Source organism: Camelus bactrianus, chromosome 4 (assembly GCF_048773025.1).
Source record: "Camelus bactrianus isolate YW-2024 breed Bactrian camel chromosome 4, ASM4877302v1, whole genome shotgun sequence".
Taxonomy (NCBI): domain Eukaryota; kingdom Metazoa; phylum Chordata; class Mammalia; order Artiodactyla; family Camelidae; genus Camelus; species Camelus bactrianus.
Genome location: NC_133542.1, coordinates 92,447,411 through 92,469,908, shown reverse-complemented (window position 1 = coordinate 92,469,908; position 22,498 = coordinate 92,447,411). Strand labels below are relative to the sequence as shown.

The 22,498-nt window shown below is 37.1% G+C and overlaps 1 long non-coding RNA gene across 6 annotated transcripts in view; it reads right to left on the bottom strand.

Moving 5' to 3' along the window:
- LOC141577555 (uncharacterized) overlaps nt 1-22,498 on the bottom strand; it is a 90,061-nt gene that overhangs the window by 11,138 nt on the left and 56,425 nt on the right. For 5 of the 6 annotated variants that reach the window (XR_012506798.1, XR_012506801.1, XR_012506796.1 and 2 more), the window contains one exon: nt 12,489-12,560. The exons of the other annotated variant lie outside the window; for it this stretch is intronic. This is a non-coding gene — a long non-coding RNA (uncharacterized LOC141577555). The remainder of the gene's footprint in view (nt 1-12,488; nt 12,561-22,498) is intronic. 6 annotated transcript variants of the gene reach the window in all.

Sequence of the window (22,498 nt, the reverse complement as noted above, 5' to 3'; positions counted from 1 at the left end):
GGGTGGGAAGGGATAAATCAGGAGTTCGAGAATTGATAATATTAACTACTATACATAAAATAGATTAAAGAATTTTTTTTCTGTATAGCACAGAGAACTATACTCAATATCTTGTAGTAACCTATAATGAAAAAGAATATGAAAACAAATGTATGTATATATATGTATGACTAAAACATGCTGTACACCAGAAATTGACTCATTATAACTGACTATACTTCAATTAAAAAAAAAAGAAATTGAATTTAAATTAATGGAGGGATTTCTTTTTTCATGCTCTCAGAACTTTATTAGCTGGAGTTTTGGCAAAAGAGAAAACCCCTGAAACAGTCACTCACAAGGTTCAGGACAACCAGAATAGAGGAGCCTTTGCTTGGAGATGTGCTCTCCTTGAGATGAAAGCATATCTGTGATTTTTGAAAAGGTGGAGCTGACTGGCTGAATATCTCTGAGCACAAATTCAGAGTATTTTAAAAATTGTCTGCCAGAAGAAAGGGTGGAAGACTCAGTGTTATTATGTCAACAACTCTCCGCTGTTGGTCACTACGTTCAGCACAGTGTATCTCAAAACCACAGCAGGGCTTTTGTTGTCGTTGCTGTTACTGAGGTTGACAAGCTGGACCAAAGTTTATATGGTTTAAAACACCAACGTGATATTACTACTCGGCAGCTAATAATGACCAACATCTACAACATTAACAGTATCAAGTGCCGGTGAGGACATGGAGCAACAGGAACTCTCATTCATCTCTGGCGGAAATGCAAAATGATGACAGCTGCTTTGGTAGGCAGTTTGGTGGCTTCTTGCAAGACAAACCATACCCTCACCGTACACTGGCACAGTCATGCTTCTTGGTGTTTACTCAAAGGAGTTGAAAATGTATGTCTACACAAATCCCTGTACACAGATGAATATAGTAGCTTTATTAATTACTGCCAAAATTTGGAAGCAACCAAGATGTTCTTTAGTTAGTTAATGCATAAACTGTGAGTACATCCAGACAACAGACCATTATTCAGCACTAAAAAGAAATGAGCTATCAGACCATGAAAAGACATGGTGGAACCTTAAACATATATTACCAAGTGGAAGAAGCTAGTCTGAAAAGACTACATAGCACATGATTCCAAATTGATGAGATTCTGGGAAAGGCAAAACTATGAAGACAATAAAAAGGTCAGAGGTTGCCAGGGGTTAACAGCACAGGGAGAGGTGAATAGGCAGAGCACACAGGATTTCCATGGCAAGGAAACTACTCTGTATGACACAGTAACACAGATACATGTCATTATCCATTTTTCCAACCCACCAGGATACATAACACCAAAACTGAACCTCACTATATACTCTGGACTCCAGGTCAGAATGATGTGTCAGTGTAAGTTCATCAGTTATAACATACGTTCCTCTCTGGCGGGGGACATTGATAATGGACAGGACTATAAATGTATTGGGGCAGGACTTACATGGGAAACCTCTGTACTTTCTGGTCAGATTTATTGTGAACCTAAAACTGCTCTTAAAAAAAATCTAATAAAAACTTATGTGAGAAGGCAAAGGACCTGGAATAACCAAAATACTTTTGGACCAAACAAACAAATACCACATGATTTCCAACTTACTGGCATAAAAATAATCATATAAATCAATGGAACAAAATTGAGAGTTCAGAAATGTCTTTATATTTAAAGTCAGCTGATTTTTAACAAAGGTGGCAATGCAAATCAGTGAGAAAGGAAGGTCTTTTCAATATATGGAACTGGGACAATTAAACATCTATATACAAAAAATGAACTCAGAGCATACGCAAAATTTTAACTCATACTGGATCACACCACTTAATTGTAAGAGCTAAAACTATGATTTTTTAAGAAGAAAACATAAGAGGAAATCTTTTGATGCTGGATAAGGCAGAGTCTTTAGCATGATTCAAAAACATAAACCAAAAAGAAAAATAAATGACAGATCCATAAAAATTTGGACCTCGTTTTGAAAACACTTTAAATTCCCTTCAAAGGAAACACTGACAAAAATGAAAAGATAAATCAAATACCAGCAGAATATTCTCAATGATCATATTGGATAAAGAACTATATATAGATTATATAAAGAAAAGTTATTACTCAATAATAAACTGACAATTCAATATAAAATAGGCAAGTACATGAAAAGATATTTCATTGATATATTAATTGACAATAAAAACATGGACATATTCCCAACATCACTAATCATTAGAAAAAATAATAATTAAGCCACAATGAGATAACATGCCAAACCCAGTAGAATGGCTATAATCAAATGACAGGTGACACCAAGGGTCTACAAAAATGTGGTGAAACAGCAATCCTCTCACACTGCTTGGTAATGTAAATAGTACTTTCATTTGGGAAGTAACTTGGGCAGTTTCTTTAAAAGCTAAACAGAAACTTACCCTAGGACATAGCAATTCCACTTAAGGAATCTACCTAAGAAAAACAGAAACCTATGTCCACACAAAGAAATTTTCATAGCAGCATTTTTTCAGTATAACTACAAGCTGAAAACAATCGAGTTGTTACTGGAGATGGGGGAAAATGTTTGTATACATAAGATGAAATGCTATTCAGTGCTATAAATGAATGAAATATTGTTACATGCTACTGAATGGGTATAAGTGAAGGATTCTACATCCAATGTACATGAAATGTCCAGTAATGGCAAATCTGTGAGAGAGATCAGATCTGTAATTGCCTGTGACTGGGGGTGGAGAAAGAAACTGTCTGTAAATGGGTACAAGGGAACTTTGGGGGGCAAAGGAAGTGTTCTAAAACTTGCTGTGGTGATGACTGCATAGCTCAGTACATTTACTAAAAATAACTAAATCATGCACTTCCAATTGGTGAATTTAGAGGCTTATAAATTATATCTCAAAAAATTTGCTAAAAATGACTGAAGGACTCAAACAAAAACAAATACAAATGAATAAAACAAATGGTACCATAAACATGAATTTTAAAAAATAGCATCATAGGAAAATATTTAAAACATGTGAGAAAACAATGGTATCCCTAAAATGTAAAGTCAACAAAACTTGTGATAGCCAAAATATAAATCATGTGCAGAGGTAATAGCAAAACAGTGTCATCCTTGAACTCCAAGGGGGTAGCAAACTTTCACACTGTTTTCCGCTTTCACCTTCCCCTCCTCTCCGTTTCTCTGCCAGGAAACCCAATGGGACCTGAAGTTACCCAGCTACGTTTGTGAAATTCTCTTATGCATCAGACCTCATTCTAGATACTTAAGAGCAGAATATAAAGAAGACATACCCTGAAATGTTTATATTCATGTTTCATTTATTGTGAACAGAGACAATAAATAGATGAATAAAGAAAACAATGTGAAGCATTAACTAATGCTGTGGACATGAAGTAGAACGATATTATGCAGAATCACTGGATGGAAGGTCATGAGAGACCTCGGTGGTGGTGCTGTTAGAAGTGAGGGACGGCTTTAAAAGAGGAGGGACAAGACTTCCAAACACAAGAAAAGTGAATGCACAGTTCCTTCAGAAAGGGCTGAGTTTGATGTGTATCAAGTGTCTCAGGTTAGCGAGTAGGGGAGAGAATGAAAGGGAATGATTAGGGGCTGGCAAATCAAGGGCAGCACGTGCTTTGTAGATAATGAGACCGTGAAACAGCTTTTATTCTGTTCTCTCTTAGGAAGCTAAAGAAAATTATCAAAACATTGATGGACTTTTTCACTCCATAATTGCTTCCTTCCTTTCTTTATTAATGGAGATGCCATTATTTAAAGTAATATCAGGAAAAAATTTTTAAGGTTCTGTCTAGCTCCTTGTCATCAGTAAGTATTGAGTGGGAGAAATTTAGGGTTTTGGATGTTGGTTTTTTTGTGCAAGATATATAAATATAAATAAAATATAAATATGTAGGAAAATATATATTATATATATGTATTTAATATATATATTCATGATTTATATGCAAGATTAATACACACATGCACAAGATAGATAGATAGATAGATAGATAGATAGATAGATAGATAACCTCACACATACAGAGGATAGTCCTTTTTATAGAAGGAAATACAGCTTCTGGATCAGATCATATAAGACTCTTGACAAACCAATCTTCATTTACTTTTTAGCTCACAGTTCCCCTATCTGCTCCTGGCACTTCATATGAAAGTAATAATGGATTTAAATTAATTTCTATTATGCACACACTCCTCTATTAGGGACCTGTGTGGGCCTTTATCTTCCTATGCTGTGCTAAGCAGACTGGACCTCCCACCTCTGCTGCTTCCAGCACACTTAGCCATCCTCTACAATTCAACTCAGACATTGCCTCCTACAAGGTGCTTCCCTCCACATCCTCACCAAGGCAAACACTCCTCTCGGAGCTCCTGAGATGCCGTGCAGAGTTCTCCATCACTATACTTTCCACATCAAACGCTTCTGGTTATCATTGGTTATCATTCCGTCTTAAAAAGGGCAACTGGCTTGCATTTCCAGTCCCAGCCCTGATTCCTGGCACAAAGGAGCTGCCTCCTTAACGTTCGAAAGAAGAGTAAGTGAATGAATGAGAAAGTGAATAAATGATTCCAGAGTATGTTTAGATCAATAGGCAGTGAGAAATCACATTTCTGTATGGTGGGAGGAAAGTGATTTGCAGTCTCAAGTAGAAACCAAAATGTATACTCTTAGTTGAGCTCAGTTCCCAAGACAGACATTTACATTTCCTGCTGTGAAGGTAAGAAATTTAGCAAACGGACCCTGATGGAGAATTTTGTGCTGTGACAACACACCCTAACTTATTTACAGTTTTTTTTTTCTTTCTCACTTATTTGCTAGATTTATTTCCTATGAGTGTACTGACAATAAACACAAATATCTTTGGAGACTCAAGAATTTGCAGGTTTTTTCTCTCCTGTTAAGTCCAGCAAAACTAAATAATTCAAGTATCAGTCAAGAGGAAAAATGTATCTGTTATTACCAACTATTTTATTTAATATAGCCTCTTATACCCAAGACCACTAACACTCGATGATTAAGAGAAAAAAGAAGCAAAATGAAATAATAAAAGAAAAAACAAACCCTGATATAATATTTCCTAATTGGAATCTCAAGCTATTAAATCAGATTTTCTGGGAAATCTTTAATAATACAATTAAAAATATCAGTAAAATTGTAAATAATAGAAAGAATAGTAATATAATGATCTACATACTTTATTGTACAACTATTATAATTTTCACCCCAGCTATAGGAAAATCATTATTATACTGTTTTCTGAGGGGTATAAAGGCAACACCCCCTTTTTATTTAATCAATAAATGTTTCCATTATGTTTAATTGAAGCAGTTATTCATAGAATATTAACCATGGAATGCAATCATTAAACGTGTTTCTTAAAACTGAACATTTTCATCTTTTAGGCTTAATGCTGCATTCTGCATTAAATACTAAAATTACAATCCCACTATTACTTAAAAAATAGATTATAAGTTTATGCATACATGTAATTACATTATTTTTATACAGTTTGTGATTTTTCTCTTTATCTAATGAAGCCCTTTGATTTTTTTTCCATACTCATGACTTAATATGCCAAGTTAAATTCTTAATATGTTAAATGGAAATTAATATGTTAATGGAAGCTAAATGAATTTAGAAAACCTGTACTTCTCACACAAAGCATCTATTTCAAAACTCTTTTCTGGTTATGGGCTAAGTTCTTTCCTTAGCCTGCAATGCCAGCCAAAAAATGTCCTGAAATATTTGAGATTCAAAACAGATCAAAACCAATTTTTTTGTATTTGGAATTAATTACATTTCCTATTTTGATAAGACTTATAACTTCTTATTTTTTGAATATAAAAGGCTGAAAGAAATGTGATTTAATTAAGAAACAGAAACATATCTGTTTCATATCCCTAAAATCCACATTATTCTTAAATCAATGCCATTGATTAAATAATCAATATTGGTGGTTTTAGAGGGACATATTGCAAAAATCCAGAAAAAAAATGACTTGATAAAAGAAAGCAACTATTTGAACAGATATTTGGGATTCAGTCTTGACTAATTTATTATTTTTTTCCCTCCACCTACCAGAAACACAAGGAGATTTTTCTGTAATATTCACTGTGAGAACAAAGTCCAGCTTGTGGAGGTAAAAACTCACAAAAATGAGGAGAACCACCCCCAAGACTAGGTTCCCTGGGGTTTTTAACTCTCAGAGACATCCATCGTGTGGCTCCGGCAATTTCTCAGTTACAGTCCAGACTTCCTCATCCCAGCACTGGTTCCTGTGGAGGGTTCTCCTCATGGGTCACCACCCCTGGAAGTTGGGGTGCTAAGTAGTTATTTGCCTGTAGTTCTCCCCAAGTTAGAGGCAGCCATTCGCCCTGTGACCTCACTTCTCTTATGAATCTAAGAAGCTTTCGATTGCTCAGTTCAGTTTGTCCCACTTTCTACTTTAATTAGGACAGTGGAACTTCCAAGGTTCTTTCAGGCCACACCAGAAAATGGAATTCCCTTTGTCCAGCTCTGAGTTTTAAAAATTTAATAAAAATGTTTCAGCTGGTTGCCCATTGTCACCTGTTTGCAAGAGTTTCTCCTGAGATGTTTTCATTCTGCTCTTTTGTGTATTTAACATTCGCCTCTTGCCCTGTTTTATTTCTCTTTCTTTCTTTCTCTCTCTAAATAGCTGAGAAAACTATGTATGTATTGCATAACTTTCAGTCAAGTAGTCAAGTGGAATGAAGATATGTTCCATTATGTTCGCAAAGAACGTACTTAGCACATAACTTGTTTGAGATGCTATTGGAGAACATGGGCCATCAAAACGACAAAGTAAATCAGGAAAGAAGAGAAAGATTCCAGAAACAATAACACAACACGTAATCCAGTCTGATTAAATAGCCATATCGCCAAATGTCCAGCAACTATAGAGAGTCTGCAGTGCAAGGTGTAGCAAAAGGAAGCAGAAAACAAGGAATCAGCAGATTATCTAAGATATGTCTCCATGTGGAAAATTACACGAAGAAACATTTAACAAATCTGTTAAAGAGTAGAAAACTGTAGGACTGAGAAAAAAATTATGGAGAAAAATGGGAACTAATGGCATCCATAAAACCGATAATCAAAAGCAATCATAATCAAAAGAACCATTTTTCTTTTCAGTAGTGATCAAAATTTGTCAAATTATTATATCTACTTCCTCAATAGGCACAATATCATATTGGGAGGATAAAGGAGGAAAGAGAGAAGGGAGAAGCAATGTAAGAAAAATAGGTTTAAGGGATTTAATATTCTTAACAATTATAAATTAAAAATATAATGTCTAAAACTGACACCCAAAATTTCAGTGTATGCACATTAAAATATGGAGAAAACTATGAAAAATAATAACTAACATTGTTACGAGAGTTGCCTCTGTGGAGCAGGGTGGAGCTGATGGATAGGAGCTTGCTGATCTCGTTGAGCCTTGCAGCAGTAGTGGCGTATAATTATTTTTAGGTATATAAGTATACACTGATTAAAGTTATCATTAAAAATACCTCACAGATAGCCAGGTGAGGAATCTTACTGCAGCCTAAGTAAAACACGTCCTAGCAGAGACACTGGCGTACTCTCCTGCCGCTTCTTGAGGCTCATAACTTCTCCATTCAATCACTTTTACCATTAACTAAATTTCTTTTTTTCTATTTTTAGAACATTTCTATTTTTTATTTGTCTTTTTTATTGAGTTAAAATCATTTTACAATGTTGTGTCAATTTCTGGTATACAGCATAATTTTTCAGTCATACATGAATATACATATATTCGTTTTCCCATTTTTTCACCATAAACTACTACAAGATCTTGAATATATTTCCCTGTGCTATGCAGTATAAACTTGTTTATCTATTCTATATATACACCTGTCAGTATCTACCAATCTCAAACTCCCAGTCTGTCCCTTACCACCCCTCTCCCCCTGGCAACCACAGTTTGTATTCTATGTCTGTGAGTCTGTTTCTGTTTTATATTTAAGTCCATTTGGCTTTTTTCTTTTTAAACTAAATTTCTGAAACTAGATTTGCCTTAGACTTTTACCTGTGCTTCCTTGATTCTGGACTCTATGTGTGTGTGCGTGTGTGTGTTCGTGTGTGTGTGTGTGTGTGCACACAAATAAAAAGGAAACATATTTTTATGTATTTTGCTAAGTGTTTTCACTCATAATTGAACAGTATGTAGATCGCTGCAAATAAATACAGATTCAATCTTTTTCTTTATAAAGAGTAACTAACATTGGATTGTCAATCTATCCTAACTCATTGTATATTGTTTCACTGAAAGATGTTTTTTCCCCATAAAACCTTGTTAGAGAGCTGAAGTTAACAACTTCATTCACCTTTTTTTGTAGGTATCACAAATATACATAAATATTAAAATTTCTAGAAATGAAATTCTTGGTCAAAGGACATGGGAATTTTAAAACTAGAACTATGTTTTATAAGGGCCTTTTATAAATAATGGTAAAAATCCATTCCCAATCAACAGTATAATAACGTTACCTACCTATTTCTTCATACCCTCACTATTACTACAAAACACACCCATATGAGAGTTGGAAATAGCTTCTGATTTATTCTGTACTTACTTAATGGTGAATGAAGTTGAGATCCTTTTCATATGTTGATTGGCTAGTTTTATTCCTATGAACTACTGACTCATTTCATTTAATATGTTGTATGAGTTCCATTGATTTCAATGCCAGCCTCACTAGATATCAAAGTAACTTGTGTCATGTGGTTTCTTTCTTGGAGTTCTGTATGATTCTTTTTTGTCCATATTGATCTCTATGCTTATTTTTGCTCCACTTCCACACAGATTTAATCTGCCTTTTTTATTATATCATAACGTCGAGGGGGGCAAATTTCCTTTCATTTTTTTTCTTTGCTGTCATTGCATGGAAGTCTTTCAGGAAATCATTAATATTGTGATTAACCTTATTATTTAAACTCAAGTTATATGGCATCTTTGTATAAGCAGTGGTTTCCTTCTATACGTTTTTACTCATCCACATTAGTCCCATTATTATCTGCATGTCTCAGGAAGAGCAAAAACAAGCTGGGGAAAATCTAACAGTATCTGAATAACTAAACAAACAGAAATAGCTCATTATCAGTTAGCAAACAAGCAGATAGACAGGGCTCTGCTGTCTCATTTAAAGGAGACAAACCTGGGTTTGAATTCCACTTGTACCATTCCGTAACTTAGCAACAAAGGGGAACTGATACCATTTCTTAGGATTCAAGTTTCCTTACTTGTAAAGGGGAGATAAAATATTTTGCTTGAAAAACAGGATATGTGTTTAATGACAATGTCAAAAACAGATTAAGAGCTGGAATCTTGGAGACAGACATCCTTTGGTCAAATTCTGGTTCCAGCTTTTATTACTCTGAGATTGTACAAGTCACTAGGTGAACATCTTCTCTCTGATGACTTCTAACTCTGTGATCACCATACAGAAGTCTGCTCTAGTACCTAATTTCCTCATTTGTCAATTGGGGATAATAGTCACTGAGTGAGTTAATAACTAAAAAGTACTTAAAGCAGGGCATGACACTAAGTACTCAATAAATGTTAATTCTCTTCCTGCTTGGCACTTTTCCGACATTTATGTGTGTTTCTCTTTTTTTCTTTGTGTGTGTATTGAGTAAGAAAGAGAGAGAGAGAAAGGAAGGAAGGAAGGAATGAAGGGAGGAAGGAAGGAAGGAAGGTAGGTAGGAAAGAAAGAAAGAAAGAAAGAAAGAAAGAAAGAAAGAAAGAAAGAAAGAAAGAAAGAAAGAAAGAAAAAGAAAGAAAGAAAGAGAAAGAAAGAAAGAAAGAAAGAAAGAAAGAAAGAAAGAAAGAAAGAAAGAAAGAGAAAGAGAAGAGAAGAAAAGAGAAGAAAAGAGAAGAAAAGAAAAGAAAAGAAAAGAAAAGAAAAGATCAATCACTGACATCTGGCCAGATCTTCAGAGTTGGTATGCATAAACGGATAGAAAACAGTGAAAATTTGGATTTGTTTCAAATTTGTTTTCATGCTGGCTTACTCGGGAAGGCGAATAATAAGAAGGGCAGTTACAAATAGCATGTAGGTAGCTTGGCCTGCCTACTGTTTCCTCCCTCATGTCTCATCAGGTTGTGTAAACGTGGTGCTGTCCACAGCTCAGCTGTAGCAGTCTCAGTCCATGAAGTCAGAAAATCTGTGGACCCACACCAGCTGATAGAAATTACTTACACAATAATTGGAAATAAAGCTTTTACCAGGTCATGGACACCAGACTTAATATTAAGATTATAGGCCCTGAGTTTCTTCCCTTGCCTGCACAGGATCACTCCTCAACTACATTCAGGCCGCAGTGACTACAAGTTTCTCTTTTAAGTCTGCCTGTCGGTTTTCTGTGGCCTGGCCTGACCACAGCTCACCACAGCCTCACGCTCAACTTTTCTACCCCCGTACACAGGGAGTCAGTGCGCTGCTTCACGGCAAGGATCCAGAGCAAATAATCAACAAAGCCTGTTCTGTAGGAGACTCCCATCCCTGCTTCTGGACATTAACAGAACAAAGAGAAAAACATGGCTAAATGTGCCTCCTATGGTTTTTGATGGTACAGACCTCCAAATCTGACCCATCAGAAACAAAACATCAGCTCCCTTCGGTCTGAATGTTTCAGGACGCTCTGTGACAGGACAGGAGCTTGGTGGGCATTGATTCTGCCACAGGGCACACACCTGGCTACGGCCTGCTTGTTCTGAACTCACTTGAAGCTTGAATCATTCAGGAAATGGTTAAAAGTCAGGGTAACTGAATAGTTGAACCAAGAACACGGTTAAGGCAAAACTATTCTTTTCTTACATTTGCTAATGATCTCTCTGTCAACAAAATTTTCACATTAAATCTGATAGTCATTTTATTTGAGATTTCAGAAGTTTCAAGGTTGAAAATCTGTTACACAGGAATATTACCAACAGTATCATACCAAAGTCCAAAAGAGAAACTCTCATCAGATGGACCCACCCTGAGTTTGGAAGAAATGACCCTAAGTGCCATCACATGATTAGCTTCTGATCAGCTGAGTAGATGTACAGGACAACATTAAGGGCTATTTAAAAAATAACAACCTATTATTTGAAGGAAAGCATTCCATAACGTGAATACAAATTTTGAAATCTTAGCAACGACAGTCTAAAAGTAGAATAGGAAAAATCAGAAATTTTTATAAGGGTATCCAAATGTCTTGTGGAAATCAAGGGCAAGGATGCAGACAGGTGGGCATGCAAACTGACTCCAAGTTGAGTCAGAACTTGCTTTCTATCACCTGTCTCCTTCCCTCTCTCTGTGTCGAATTATATTCTTCTCGCCTTCTTTATTTTTCGAGACCACATGTCAAGAGAGATGGTCACTGACCATTTTAAATTACAAAAACATAAACCAAAAGAAAAAAAATAATTGGTTGAATCTGAATCAGGAATATGCCCCCTACAAATTCGATCAACTGTGTAAATGGACTGGAGAGTGTGATGTACCATTAAAAAAGAAGATAAAGAAGAGAAGTCAGCACAGGTAATGATTCCTGAGACAGAAAAAAACAGATACACCTCATTTTATTTTTATTGATTTCCTGGTAGTCATGACCTCTTCCCTGACTTGTCTCCATTCCAGCTATCCCACAGGCTATCCATGGCCCCCAACCCAAAACTGACTTGCGTATTTCAAAACAAAGAAAAATTACGACTGATTGTGTTCATTTTGTTTCTTCTTCAGAAGTCCCCCTTTATCCAGGCAGAGTCCTGGAAGATATTATTATAACATCAACATGGTTTTTTAAACAAATCATGGCAGACGCTCTCTAGAATTCATGGCTTGAGTCCATACTTACCATGCTCATCATCCAAACATACGGGAAAGGGAGTCAAAACAGAGGTTTTGCCCTGTGCAAAGCCTTACGTACAGTTGCACAGTGACTTCTGGTGGCTATGACCACTGCTGTAAATAATTTTCATCATTGAAGATCCAGAATTGTCCTTTCTTTGGCAAAACCCCCTCACATATGTATGTATTTTCAAAACAGGAAGGTGACTGCTTTCCCTGTTTGCAAACCTAAGTTATTCAGTATGACTGGGTTGTATAAGCAATGTTTAAGTGGAGGAACCAGAGAGGCATCAGGAGAGTTGGAAGGGAGTCTCTAAAGGACTGACGGATGGAGAATCAAAAGGCAATGCAATTGGGTATGTTGGTGTTTAGTGAGACCAAATCTATGCTCCATTAATCATGTTTACACAAGTAAAAGTATGTATTTGAGAGCTCCCATTAAGAATCCATGGGGAATTAATAGAATGTCCCGCCCCTAAACATTTCAGGGTTATTAAATCAGATACACATGCCAAAAAGCCTCTTTGAAGTGACCCATGCTGTCCATCTCTGTGAATTCAGTAAGACTACTTACCAGGTTTGTGCTGGCTCGTCACGTCCCAGTACTTAGCCTGTACTCAGGGGAACAGGAGATATCTAATAAAATCTGTTGAATAAATAAATAAGCAAACAGAAGAAATGAGAGAGATGGTTAAAATAAATGTGGTGAGGGAAAGCAGTGACTTTGAAGAATCCACTCATTCTCTCTGGAGCTTTATTTATAATTATGGCTCCTGGACCAAGCCTGTTGAAAGGAAGTTTCCTGAGTGTGAAAGCAGAAGCAAGTATGATTTATTTGACAAAGCAAACGTATTTTTTTCTGTGCATTTCTGAGACACACAAGAATAACACACGGAACATTCTGGACTGGGATCTCAGCACCTATCTTATGGCTCCCCCTAGGGTATGAGCTGGAGATGTAAAACTGACAGGGGTTTTGAGTTCTGAAAAAAAAAAAGTATGCTGAGGTGCAAAATCAAATGTATGAATGTAATAGCATAGTTGAGTCATACATGAGTTATTAAAAAAAGCCGGGGCTGCTATGATGATCAATGGTACACAGGGATCCTCTAAAGGCAATAGCACGCATAATAGTCAGAAATTCTCCACAAATGAAGAGTTTTAAATGTGACTCAGCTGGGAATATTACTTGCTCTCTTCTGACACCACAATCGTGGATGAGGGTGCGGATTCAGAGACAATAGAAGCGGCTTTGTAACAATCATAAAAAGCAAAGGTGCGGTAAGAGGGTAGGAAATCAATTAAATGCCACTCATTCTTTTTATTTCTAACAAAAATTAGTATTTAACAAAAGTAAGTAACTGAGTTACTTCTAGTTTTTGAGGACCTACTTATGTGTTAGGTTGTTTGCTAAGTTAATTCATTTATGTTTTATCAGTTGATCTTCCCAACAATTCTTCCGGCCAACTACTGATATCTATGGCAGCGTAATACAATGCTTTAACCCACGTATGTCTTTGCATTATCAAATAATGTTTGAGGGTTTTGAACCCAGATTTCTTATCTCAGAGCCAGGGCTTTCTTACAAACGTGTGTTTGCGATCTATAATTGCATCCCTGACAGCTCAGTGACCTCTGTAAGAATAACCATCTTTTCACAAAGAGCTCCCTAATGGGTCTTTGGGCACTTTCTAAGCTCATTTAGTCAAAGATTTTGTATTTTGCCTTGTTTATGTTAAATACATTTAATTTAGAGTTCAAAGATCTTATACACAAGGAGACAAGGAAAGTAAACTAATTGCCAATTTAATTTGCATGGCCTCTAGGTAATCTTTTTTTTTTTTTAATTTAGATATGGCAGCCACATAATATTTACAAATTGTTCTTACTAGGGTTACTTATTGTCAATTTAGCTTCCAGAGGGAGTTCATTTTAATTATAACTGATATGAAATACCATCTGGACTCTAAGGCAGAGAGTTTAATACTATATACAAACCCCATCTATAAGATTCAGAATGATTTATAGAGATAGTACACAGCTGCTGGTTGAATTTTAAGCTGCCAAGTCCCCTCCTTTCTTGTCAAACTGTAGCTAATTGTCATTGTGACTTCTTTTGAAAACTGACTCTACTCAATCTCCAAATTCTAGCCCATGGGAATTGATTAAATTTGTTAGCAAATTCCTGGCCAAAGTGATTTCTTTCAGGCTGTTAATGTGACTTCCACCAGGGCAGTAAGAGTGAACATGAGGGCTTTGTGTAGGAGTTATAAAATCCACCTGAGGCATGAGTTATGTGAGCCGTCCGTTGCTTGTGATCAAAAGCATCTGAACTGATTTCGAATTTGGTAAAGGGAAATAAGGGCTGATAGGAACAGATTCTGAAAGTTGAACTAACTGAACTAACAAAACAGGGCAAAGGGTGGTAAGGACTCCTCCTCTCCTCCCTCAACAATGGAAGCTGGCGATTGTTGTGAGTAAAAGCGCTGTGAGTCTGTGATCACTGCCCACTGGGACTCAGATTTTGTGTCTACTGATCCTGCAAAATTAAGAACTGAGGCAGGAAAATGCTGTCATGTCTGAATGTACTGGCTAATTCTGCAGCTTTAAGTAAGGTCCCAAAAGATACAAAGCCTTTTCTGAAGTCAGTTCATCTGAAAGCAGGGTTAAAAAAAATAGAGCTTTGCTAAATGTAGCTCCTTTTGCCTGTGGGCTGAAATAAAAAAATGACCGAAATTCTGAACATCTGTAGCTTCGCTGAGCTGGAAAAGGCAAATCCTACACATCAAGCAAAAGTTAGGGCAAAGTGGTGTTAGGAAGCATTTGTTAGGTAGAAGATTCGGCAGACAAGTAAGATGAGAGCCTAGGGGAACCTAAGGAAAGCCTGACGCTACCTCCTACCTACAAACCCACAGCCTTATGTAGAAGCTTTGACCTGATTATAAACCCAAAAAAAAAAAAAAAAAAGAGAGAGAGAGAGAGGAAAAGGAAGTAAGGAAGGAAGAAATAGGAAAAGAAAGGGAACTGTTTGAGGGGTGCATATAGAAGGCGGGGACAATCTCAGCCGTGTCTCCTCACCTTAGCAGTGACACTGAGGGAAGAGACTGCAAGTGGCAGGGCCCCGTGCAGGCATGGGTGGGGCTTGGAGACTAAGGCAGCTCTTTTGCTTAACAAACTTCACAGGCCTGAATCCAGGCTCCAGCGTTCCAGCTGAATGACCTCTTTCTGGCTTTGGCTTCTAGCACATCTGATTGTCTCAGGTCAAATAGCTGTGAAGCTTGTTCAGGTTTTAAGGGAGTGATTTGGAAAAGGGGACTCCAACTCTGGCCAGTAAGTACCTGAGATTATTCACCTCTCTGAAGGATGCTCACACTAGCATTCGCACTGGGAGGGTGAGAGTGGTCGGGGTGGGCTAGTCCCTGGAAGGTGTGGTCTCTATTCAGTGCACCTCCCAGATACAATCAGGGGGGTTGCTGTACATGGAGCCTTGCCTAGAACAAACTGAACCTGTGCAGCCAGGGAACTCCCTCCACCACAGGCGAGAGAGATTCTGTTATTCCCAGTCAACAAGACTCGAGGGGGTTCAAGGATGAGAAACTGTAGTGTCATTTCCATTCCCCCTTTCAAATGGCAGTTTTCATCACTGTTACCATTTTGCTGTCATTGGCTACCAAATGTGACCTAACTGTTCTATAAACGTACCTAAATATAGAGTTCTAAAGGCTACATAACTTAAAATCAGTTTTCTGTTCTTACATCATGGCATCTTTTATTCTCTCTGTGTGAAAGCCATTATCAAAGTAATATATAAGATTTTCTTTATCTGTGCTTTATAAAATGTAAAAAGGTGAAAATCTACACTTCTTTATTTGTCATATATTTCTTCAGGGAAGTATTACCCAAGGTATATTCTGAGGAACACTAGATATATAATCCATTACTTAAAGATGGGAGTCCCTTCAAAGAAATTTGAGTAATTTTGCATAACTTCATTTTTTTTATGGAGGAACACCATACTAAATAACTTACAGAACATTATTAGAAGTCTGAATTTTTTCAAAAATGTCACATTTCAAGAAGCTATAAAATCTTTACATTTTTATAATTTCTTCTTTGACCTTTGAATTAGTTAGAAATATATATTTTTAAATTTCCAGATTATGGACTATAGTTTCAGAGGTGTAGATGTAGCTATGAGGTGAAAACAGACATCATAATTCCATGAACTCATGAAAGACTATCATTCTTAAAAAAATATAGGCATTATAAGAATACATATATAATGTGCAGTGTCTAATTCAAAATAAAAGGTAATAATAAAACATTTTAAAAATTACAGTATTTCACAAAGCAGAATTATGGAAACTGTAAATTAAATATATAAACCAATGTTATTTAATATAAATTCATCAGTTACAACTAATTGCTAATGTCAAGCAATGTGAGTTTCACTTAGACTTCTGAAATATATTTACATAAAATACTTTCTTTAGAGTAAAAGACTTCTTTTATCTCCAAATGTAAATACTGAGACATTTTTCACTGCTTAATATTTTATAGTAACTTATACATAAAAAGAAAGTTAATATATAAAATAATTAGGATCTTGGGGGAAGGCCCCTAGACAATGCTTGGCAATAAACTTATTCCTTTTCAATCTAAGCTACTGCAGCACAAAGAAAGGCATTTTCATATAAGAATGTTGTAGCAGGTGTTTACTTTTGGAAAGTCTTACCTTTTATAATCCACAAATTCATGTGTTGGCATTAGTAAGTAGTAACAGAAAGATCTTTAACCATAGGAACCTAGATGGTTATCACTATAAATTCTGATCTGTAAACATACTTGGCTTCAATATCTGAGAGTGACCTTTTTAGAAACTCACATTTTGTTTGGCAAAATGATAAATGAACAAATTGATTATTGATTAATATAGAACCACAGTGGCCATGGGGGAAAATCTTCCATATCATGAACTTAAATGAGGTTTCAGTGCTAACCCAAGGCTCTCGTAATTTATACCTGACTTTATATAAATATCAATCGATCAATATATATGTATAATATATAAAATGAGCATGAGCTAAGATCTTCTTACAAATTGTCATCTGAGCACCTCTCATTGCTTTTCTATTTATATCTAATATTTGTATATGAGATTAAACAGTATTAAGATAAAATGTGAGCATAAATTATGTAACTTAGATTTAGCATGTATAACACTAAATGAGCATACAGACAGCTAGAAAAATAACAATGAATGTTCTGTACTGAAGAAATAAGAGATTTGTGGGTCTATGTGAACTAAATGTGTATTATGTAGACAGAGATCCAATGCAAAGAATATGAAACTTGTCAGACACACATGGAGACAAACAGGAAAATTCCAAGCTAGACAATCTCAGGATATATGTGAGAAAACTACTGACTCACTGATGAGTGCGAGAAGCAGCGCCAGCTTTGCACACGCCCAGGGGCTGATGGAATTCTGATTTGGAGAAACCAACTACAGTAGACATAACATTCTCCTCTGAAGCCAGCTTGCTGAGACCAATGTGGTTGACCCTATGTGCTCTCATGAGTGCTGTGAATCAATCGGATTCAGACCTGCTTCCATATTTCCATTCCTTCCCCTTGTAAAACCTTACTGCCTCAGAATTATTTTTTAAGTGCTAAGATTAATTTAAGAGATGCTCATTTTATTCCATTGGCTGTTCCTGGATCAAATGTTCCCCAATCCTAATAGTTCCTGGCAGTTAGAAGGGTCTTGCCTCTCTCTGTAAGGATGAGAAATACGGAAAGTGAAATGGAAGAGTCATGATCTCTCTTTGTCACGATTTCACTCCAACTAATCGACCTTTGCATTAGTTGTCCAGACTATTCCTCATCTTAACTTACTTGTATTAAATTCTCAAACATCACCAAACCAAAATGTCAGCACAAGTGTTAAGATTTGTCACTCAGAACAAGCCCTGAGCCATTGACACAAATGCTTGTTATATTGTAAAACATTTCTTATTACTTTAAATAAACAAGGCACATATATTGTGTGTTAGTCACTGCCAGTTAATCATAATACAGCCTTGGGTTAAAATAATACCTTCCAGTTTTACTGAGAAGAGGAGTCTAATTGAGCCCACCTCACAGACAATTTGAGTTAGAACACTGCACACCTCCTGTGCCCTACCTCTCATTTCTCACAGCCCAAGTTCGACTGTGGCAGTCCCTGCAGCAACCAACTTCGTACAGCTGTAACACACCTGCGATTGTTTCAGCTGCTCCATGTAGCCCTGGCTTTCTGCTTCTGTGTTTTTTCTGATCCAGCACAGAAGCAGAAAGCCAGGGGATTTTTGGGGGGGGGTGTTTGGGGAGTTTTTTGTATTTTTTTTAATTCCTTAGGGGATTTATTGATTTTCACACTTGGTTATGCTGAACTGCTCCAATCTCACAAACTCATCAAAAAGAGCATTCAGTGTATTAAAATGTCCACAACTCCCAGGTGAAAATGGGAGTGCACCCTGAACTCGCTCAGGCACAATGGAGTGTTACAAAGGAGAGGGCATCTCCTTGCATCAGCAATGGGAGGCAGGAGTTGCTGATGGGATGCTCCCCATTCCAGTCCTCACACAGATCACTGGAAGCAGCCTCTCTGGAGGTCCTTAGAAGATCCAGGCCAGAAGGGGTACAGTTGCCCACAAAGGCAACCTTTGAAAATTCATTCTTCTACTGGCTTTTCCTCTTTTCTTTTTAATGATTCCCAGTCCTTCTCTTTCATTCCTTGAGATAACTTTCCAAAATAAGCTTACTTGCCTGTAAGTTTGTCTCATCCTCAACTTTCAAATGAGAAGCTGAGCTAAGACAGATAATATCCTGAGAGACGGGGTGGGGAAAATGGGTCAGCAGCTCCACCTACAAAGTGTTGGCTGGACAGGCTTCTTTTACTCTGAGCGTCCACCTGTTTCATACATAATGCAGGACGCTCCCACCAACATGCCAGAATTAAAAAGTCCAGTTGTTGCTTCTGGCTTTTAGTCACCCTAAACCCCCTGCTTAAGGGAAATGGGGGTGGGGGATGGGAGAGGTGGCTGCTCAGATAACTTACTGAGTCTTTGGATTCCTCACAGTCTTGTTAATGTATCCTTGATAGGACTTTGTCTTGCTCTTTGTATAACATTTTATGGAAAGACAAAAATAAAAGCACAAACAGTTATAAAGACATCTGTGGGGAGAGGGTGCTCCGTCTGTTCTGACTGAAAAAAAAAAATCAACAGACGTGTTGCTTCATAACTTCTTGCCTGAGGAAAACCATGTTTGCAGGAAAACAAGCCCATTTGTGTTCCCACTGACCTAAAATTTCATGTGAAAAATATTTGCTAGACAGAACATTTGACTGCAAGATATGGACATCAACCTGCTCTCCAGCTTGAAGATCAGAAATGGATATATACTAGCTTCACAATGAACAGTAATCATCTGGTGGTAATTCTGTATTGTTCATTGGTGCAGCTAGACTTCTGTAGCTGCTCCCACTGGAGGGTAACTCATGGTCTAGAAATAACTTACCTAGTCAAGAATTAGAAACCCAAAAAGGTTCATCAAAAATAAAACACGAGACTTACAGAAGTTGTCTATAATATGACAAGACTTATGGCCCTCACGGTACCATGACATCACCGGCCTCCTCTGGGACAAGGTTTCTTGGTCTTGGCCTCTGAGTGCTGCTGGGTCCCGCCATCCACTGCAGTGTCACTCACCCTTCTGGTCTTTGGGCATGACGCCCTGACTCCCACTGTCCATTGCTCTCTGTTCTAAACGTTCCAAACACTCAACCCTACCACAGACTTCATATGGTTTGTTGGGACGGGGTGAGAATCTGAATTTCCACAACATTTGGCTATTTTTCCCACAGCACTCTGAGTGTGTCATTTCTCCACCCACATTAACACCACACCTTTCTGTTAATAATCTACCTCCTATTTGCCCCCCTTTTTGAGGGAACACCAGCAAATTTCTAATATTCTGTCCAGGAAAATACACACAAGCATCCTTCATTTTGCATTCAAAGCATCCTTGTTTTTATCAGTAAAAAAAATTGTCTTGGCTTTCAAAAAACTGCTTCTACTATGCACTAAAAGTCATAACCAATTTTTCCTCTAGACCAAGACAAACTTTCCTGTGAGGCAATACCAGTCACAGCAAAGGTCTAATGTTGGCTATTTTTAGGGGAAAACAATGACAAAGTACAACCAATCCTGTAGACTCTTCTGATACAAGCACTAGGAATTATATTCCTTATGGGAACATGGCAGTCCGCAAGACAAGCACATCTTCTCAAAGATCCGTATTCTCAGAGGGAAGGAAGCCCCTTGCGTTGTACGTGGAAAATTCACAGACACCACCCATGTTGTCTAAGTGGTGAGATACTGACCATAAGACATATGAAGGAAGGTGAATTTGTGCTTAAGAGGAGAATACCATTAAAGGTATATTTTGTTTCCATACATTTTTATACTTGACAGAAAAGCACTTGATTTCAAAATATGTTCAAGCATGTATTTATGTATATACATATGTATTCCATAATTATATAGTAGTAGAAAGAATCAATGTGTTTGTTTTTTGACCCTGGTACCTGCCCTGTTGATGTCTAGAGACCATTTATTTCAAAGACAATAGGATAATGAGTGATATAAAAAGCCATGACCTCAAATAGTGGGGTTTTTTTCCCCTAAAAATATCAGCCAGTAGTGATGACCCTTATTTGGTGATGTGATTCCAAGAAGTATGTTCAATTTTCTTTCTACTGTTACTAAAAGCCTGGGCCACTTTAAGTGTTGAGAGATTGATCTCAATAAGTGTGTAGTCCCCAAATTCTCAGTGCATTATTACATAATCAAAGAAAATTGGACAGGTCATAAATTGGGCACATAAGTTATAGTACAATAGTCAATGGGATATTATGCAGCTGTTATAAGAATAAATCTGAATTATACCTTTAAGTCATTCAGGGCAAGATATTCAACAGCAAATGAAGAGAGAATTAGTAAGGTGACAGGTGACATGTGACATACTGTAAATCTGATCGCTACAAATCCGCACGAAAAGTCTCATAAATCTAAACCCTTTTTTGAAATGTGAAAAATGCCAAAATATCAATAGAACACAGAAGCTGGTATCTTTAAGTTGTCCCCTTTTAGACCACGGTCTACAGCCTTAGGTGTATAAATTATCATAATAACTATTATTTTTCTTACATTCAATTCTTCCCTTTGTTGCCTTCTTGAAAGACCCTGGAATCACATACACCACCATTTTGTTTTGCTTATCAATTTTTAAAATGAATTTGTGGAAAAATAAAAATCACTTCCAGAAGCAGGGTTCTTGGGAGCACTCAGCTCAAGCCACAGTCCCAACTGTCCAGGGTAATTTCCCATGTGACCCCCTGAGCGTCCTTATCTAAGGACAACTGTGGCCAACACAGCCCACTTGCTGTTTTATTGAAACTTATCTGTTGCAAAGCCACTTTTTTTTTTTTCTGATGAACAAAGTCTATCTAATTCTGGTCCTTTTGATTCGGGCAACTTAAAAACTGAGTACGATGTGATATAGAGAAAAACACTGCTGTAAGAAGGAAGTTGAGGTCTATGACCAAAAACCATTAAATTAAAGCCCCCCCCAGGCTCACTGAGGATAAAGGCTACTTGGATGAAGAACTTATATGGCTACAGAGTCACTTACAGCAAAATGACGCTACTGGTTTTTCTCAAGGGACTGAGCGAGGAAAGCGAACATCAATGTGCACACACATACAATTGTATTTCTTTTTTCCCTGTTAAACCATGAGTTATACCCTTCTTGGGGCTTTTCTCAAGGGTATGAGTGATAACTGCACAGAGAGAACTCTTCTCTGACAATAACTATTCAAGAAGTACCTATAGGAAGGGCGTTCTGGAAGTGGTACATGATTTCATTACTGTAAGAGACATCTCCTCTCCTTTTGGGATATGGGCATCCACGGGGGATCAAGTGAAATATTTTTAAAAATGTTTTCTTTAACATTTATATCTGTAAAGATAGATTTTTAAAACATTGTTTAACGGTGACTTTCTTATAAAAAGAGAGTCAAGTAAATATTGCTGGAAACAGGAGGCCTTGAGCTAGATTACCTAAGGTCAAGCTTTTTGAATTTCTTAGTTTGACTGAAAGTCTAAATCAAAAGCATCAGTCTCTTGGTGTGCCTGTGTCACACAATCAGATGTTACTGTTTTTACAAATGGACCTAAACGAACTGTGAGGCTGGTTATCGCATGAGCTCTCTCATCCACACAGGCCTTCAGCAAATCTCAGCAGGTCCCACCGCTTTCTAGCTTGGGCCAGATGCCCTGCAGATTCGTTGGTAAACTACAAGAAATCTATCTTGTGTCCCCAGTAACACTGATAATGAATGAACTCTCTACCAAAATAGCTCCTTTCTTACTTCAGTTTCAGCAAAGGACATGCAGGGTATAGAGTGATAGTCAAAAGTAATATATCCACATATAGAAAATTCTTATGGATCATCTACTGAAGTAAGTTTTAGTTTAA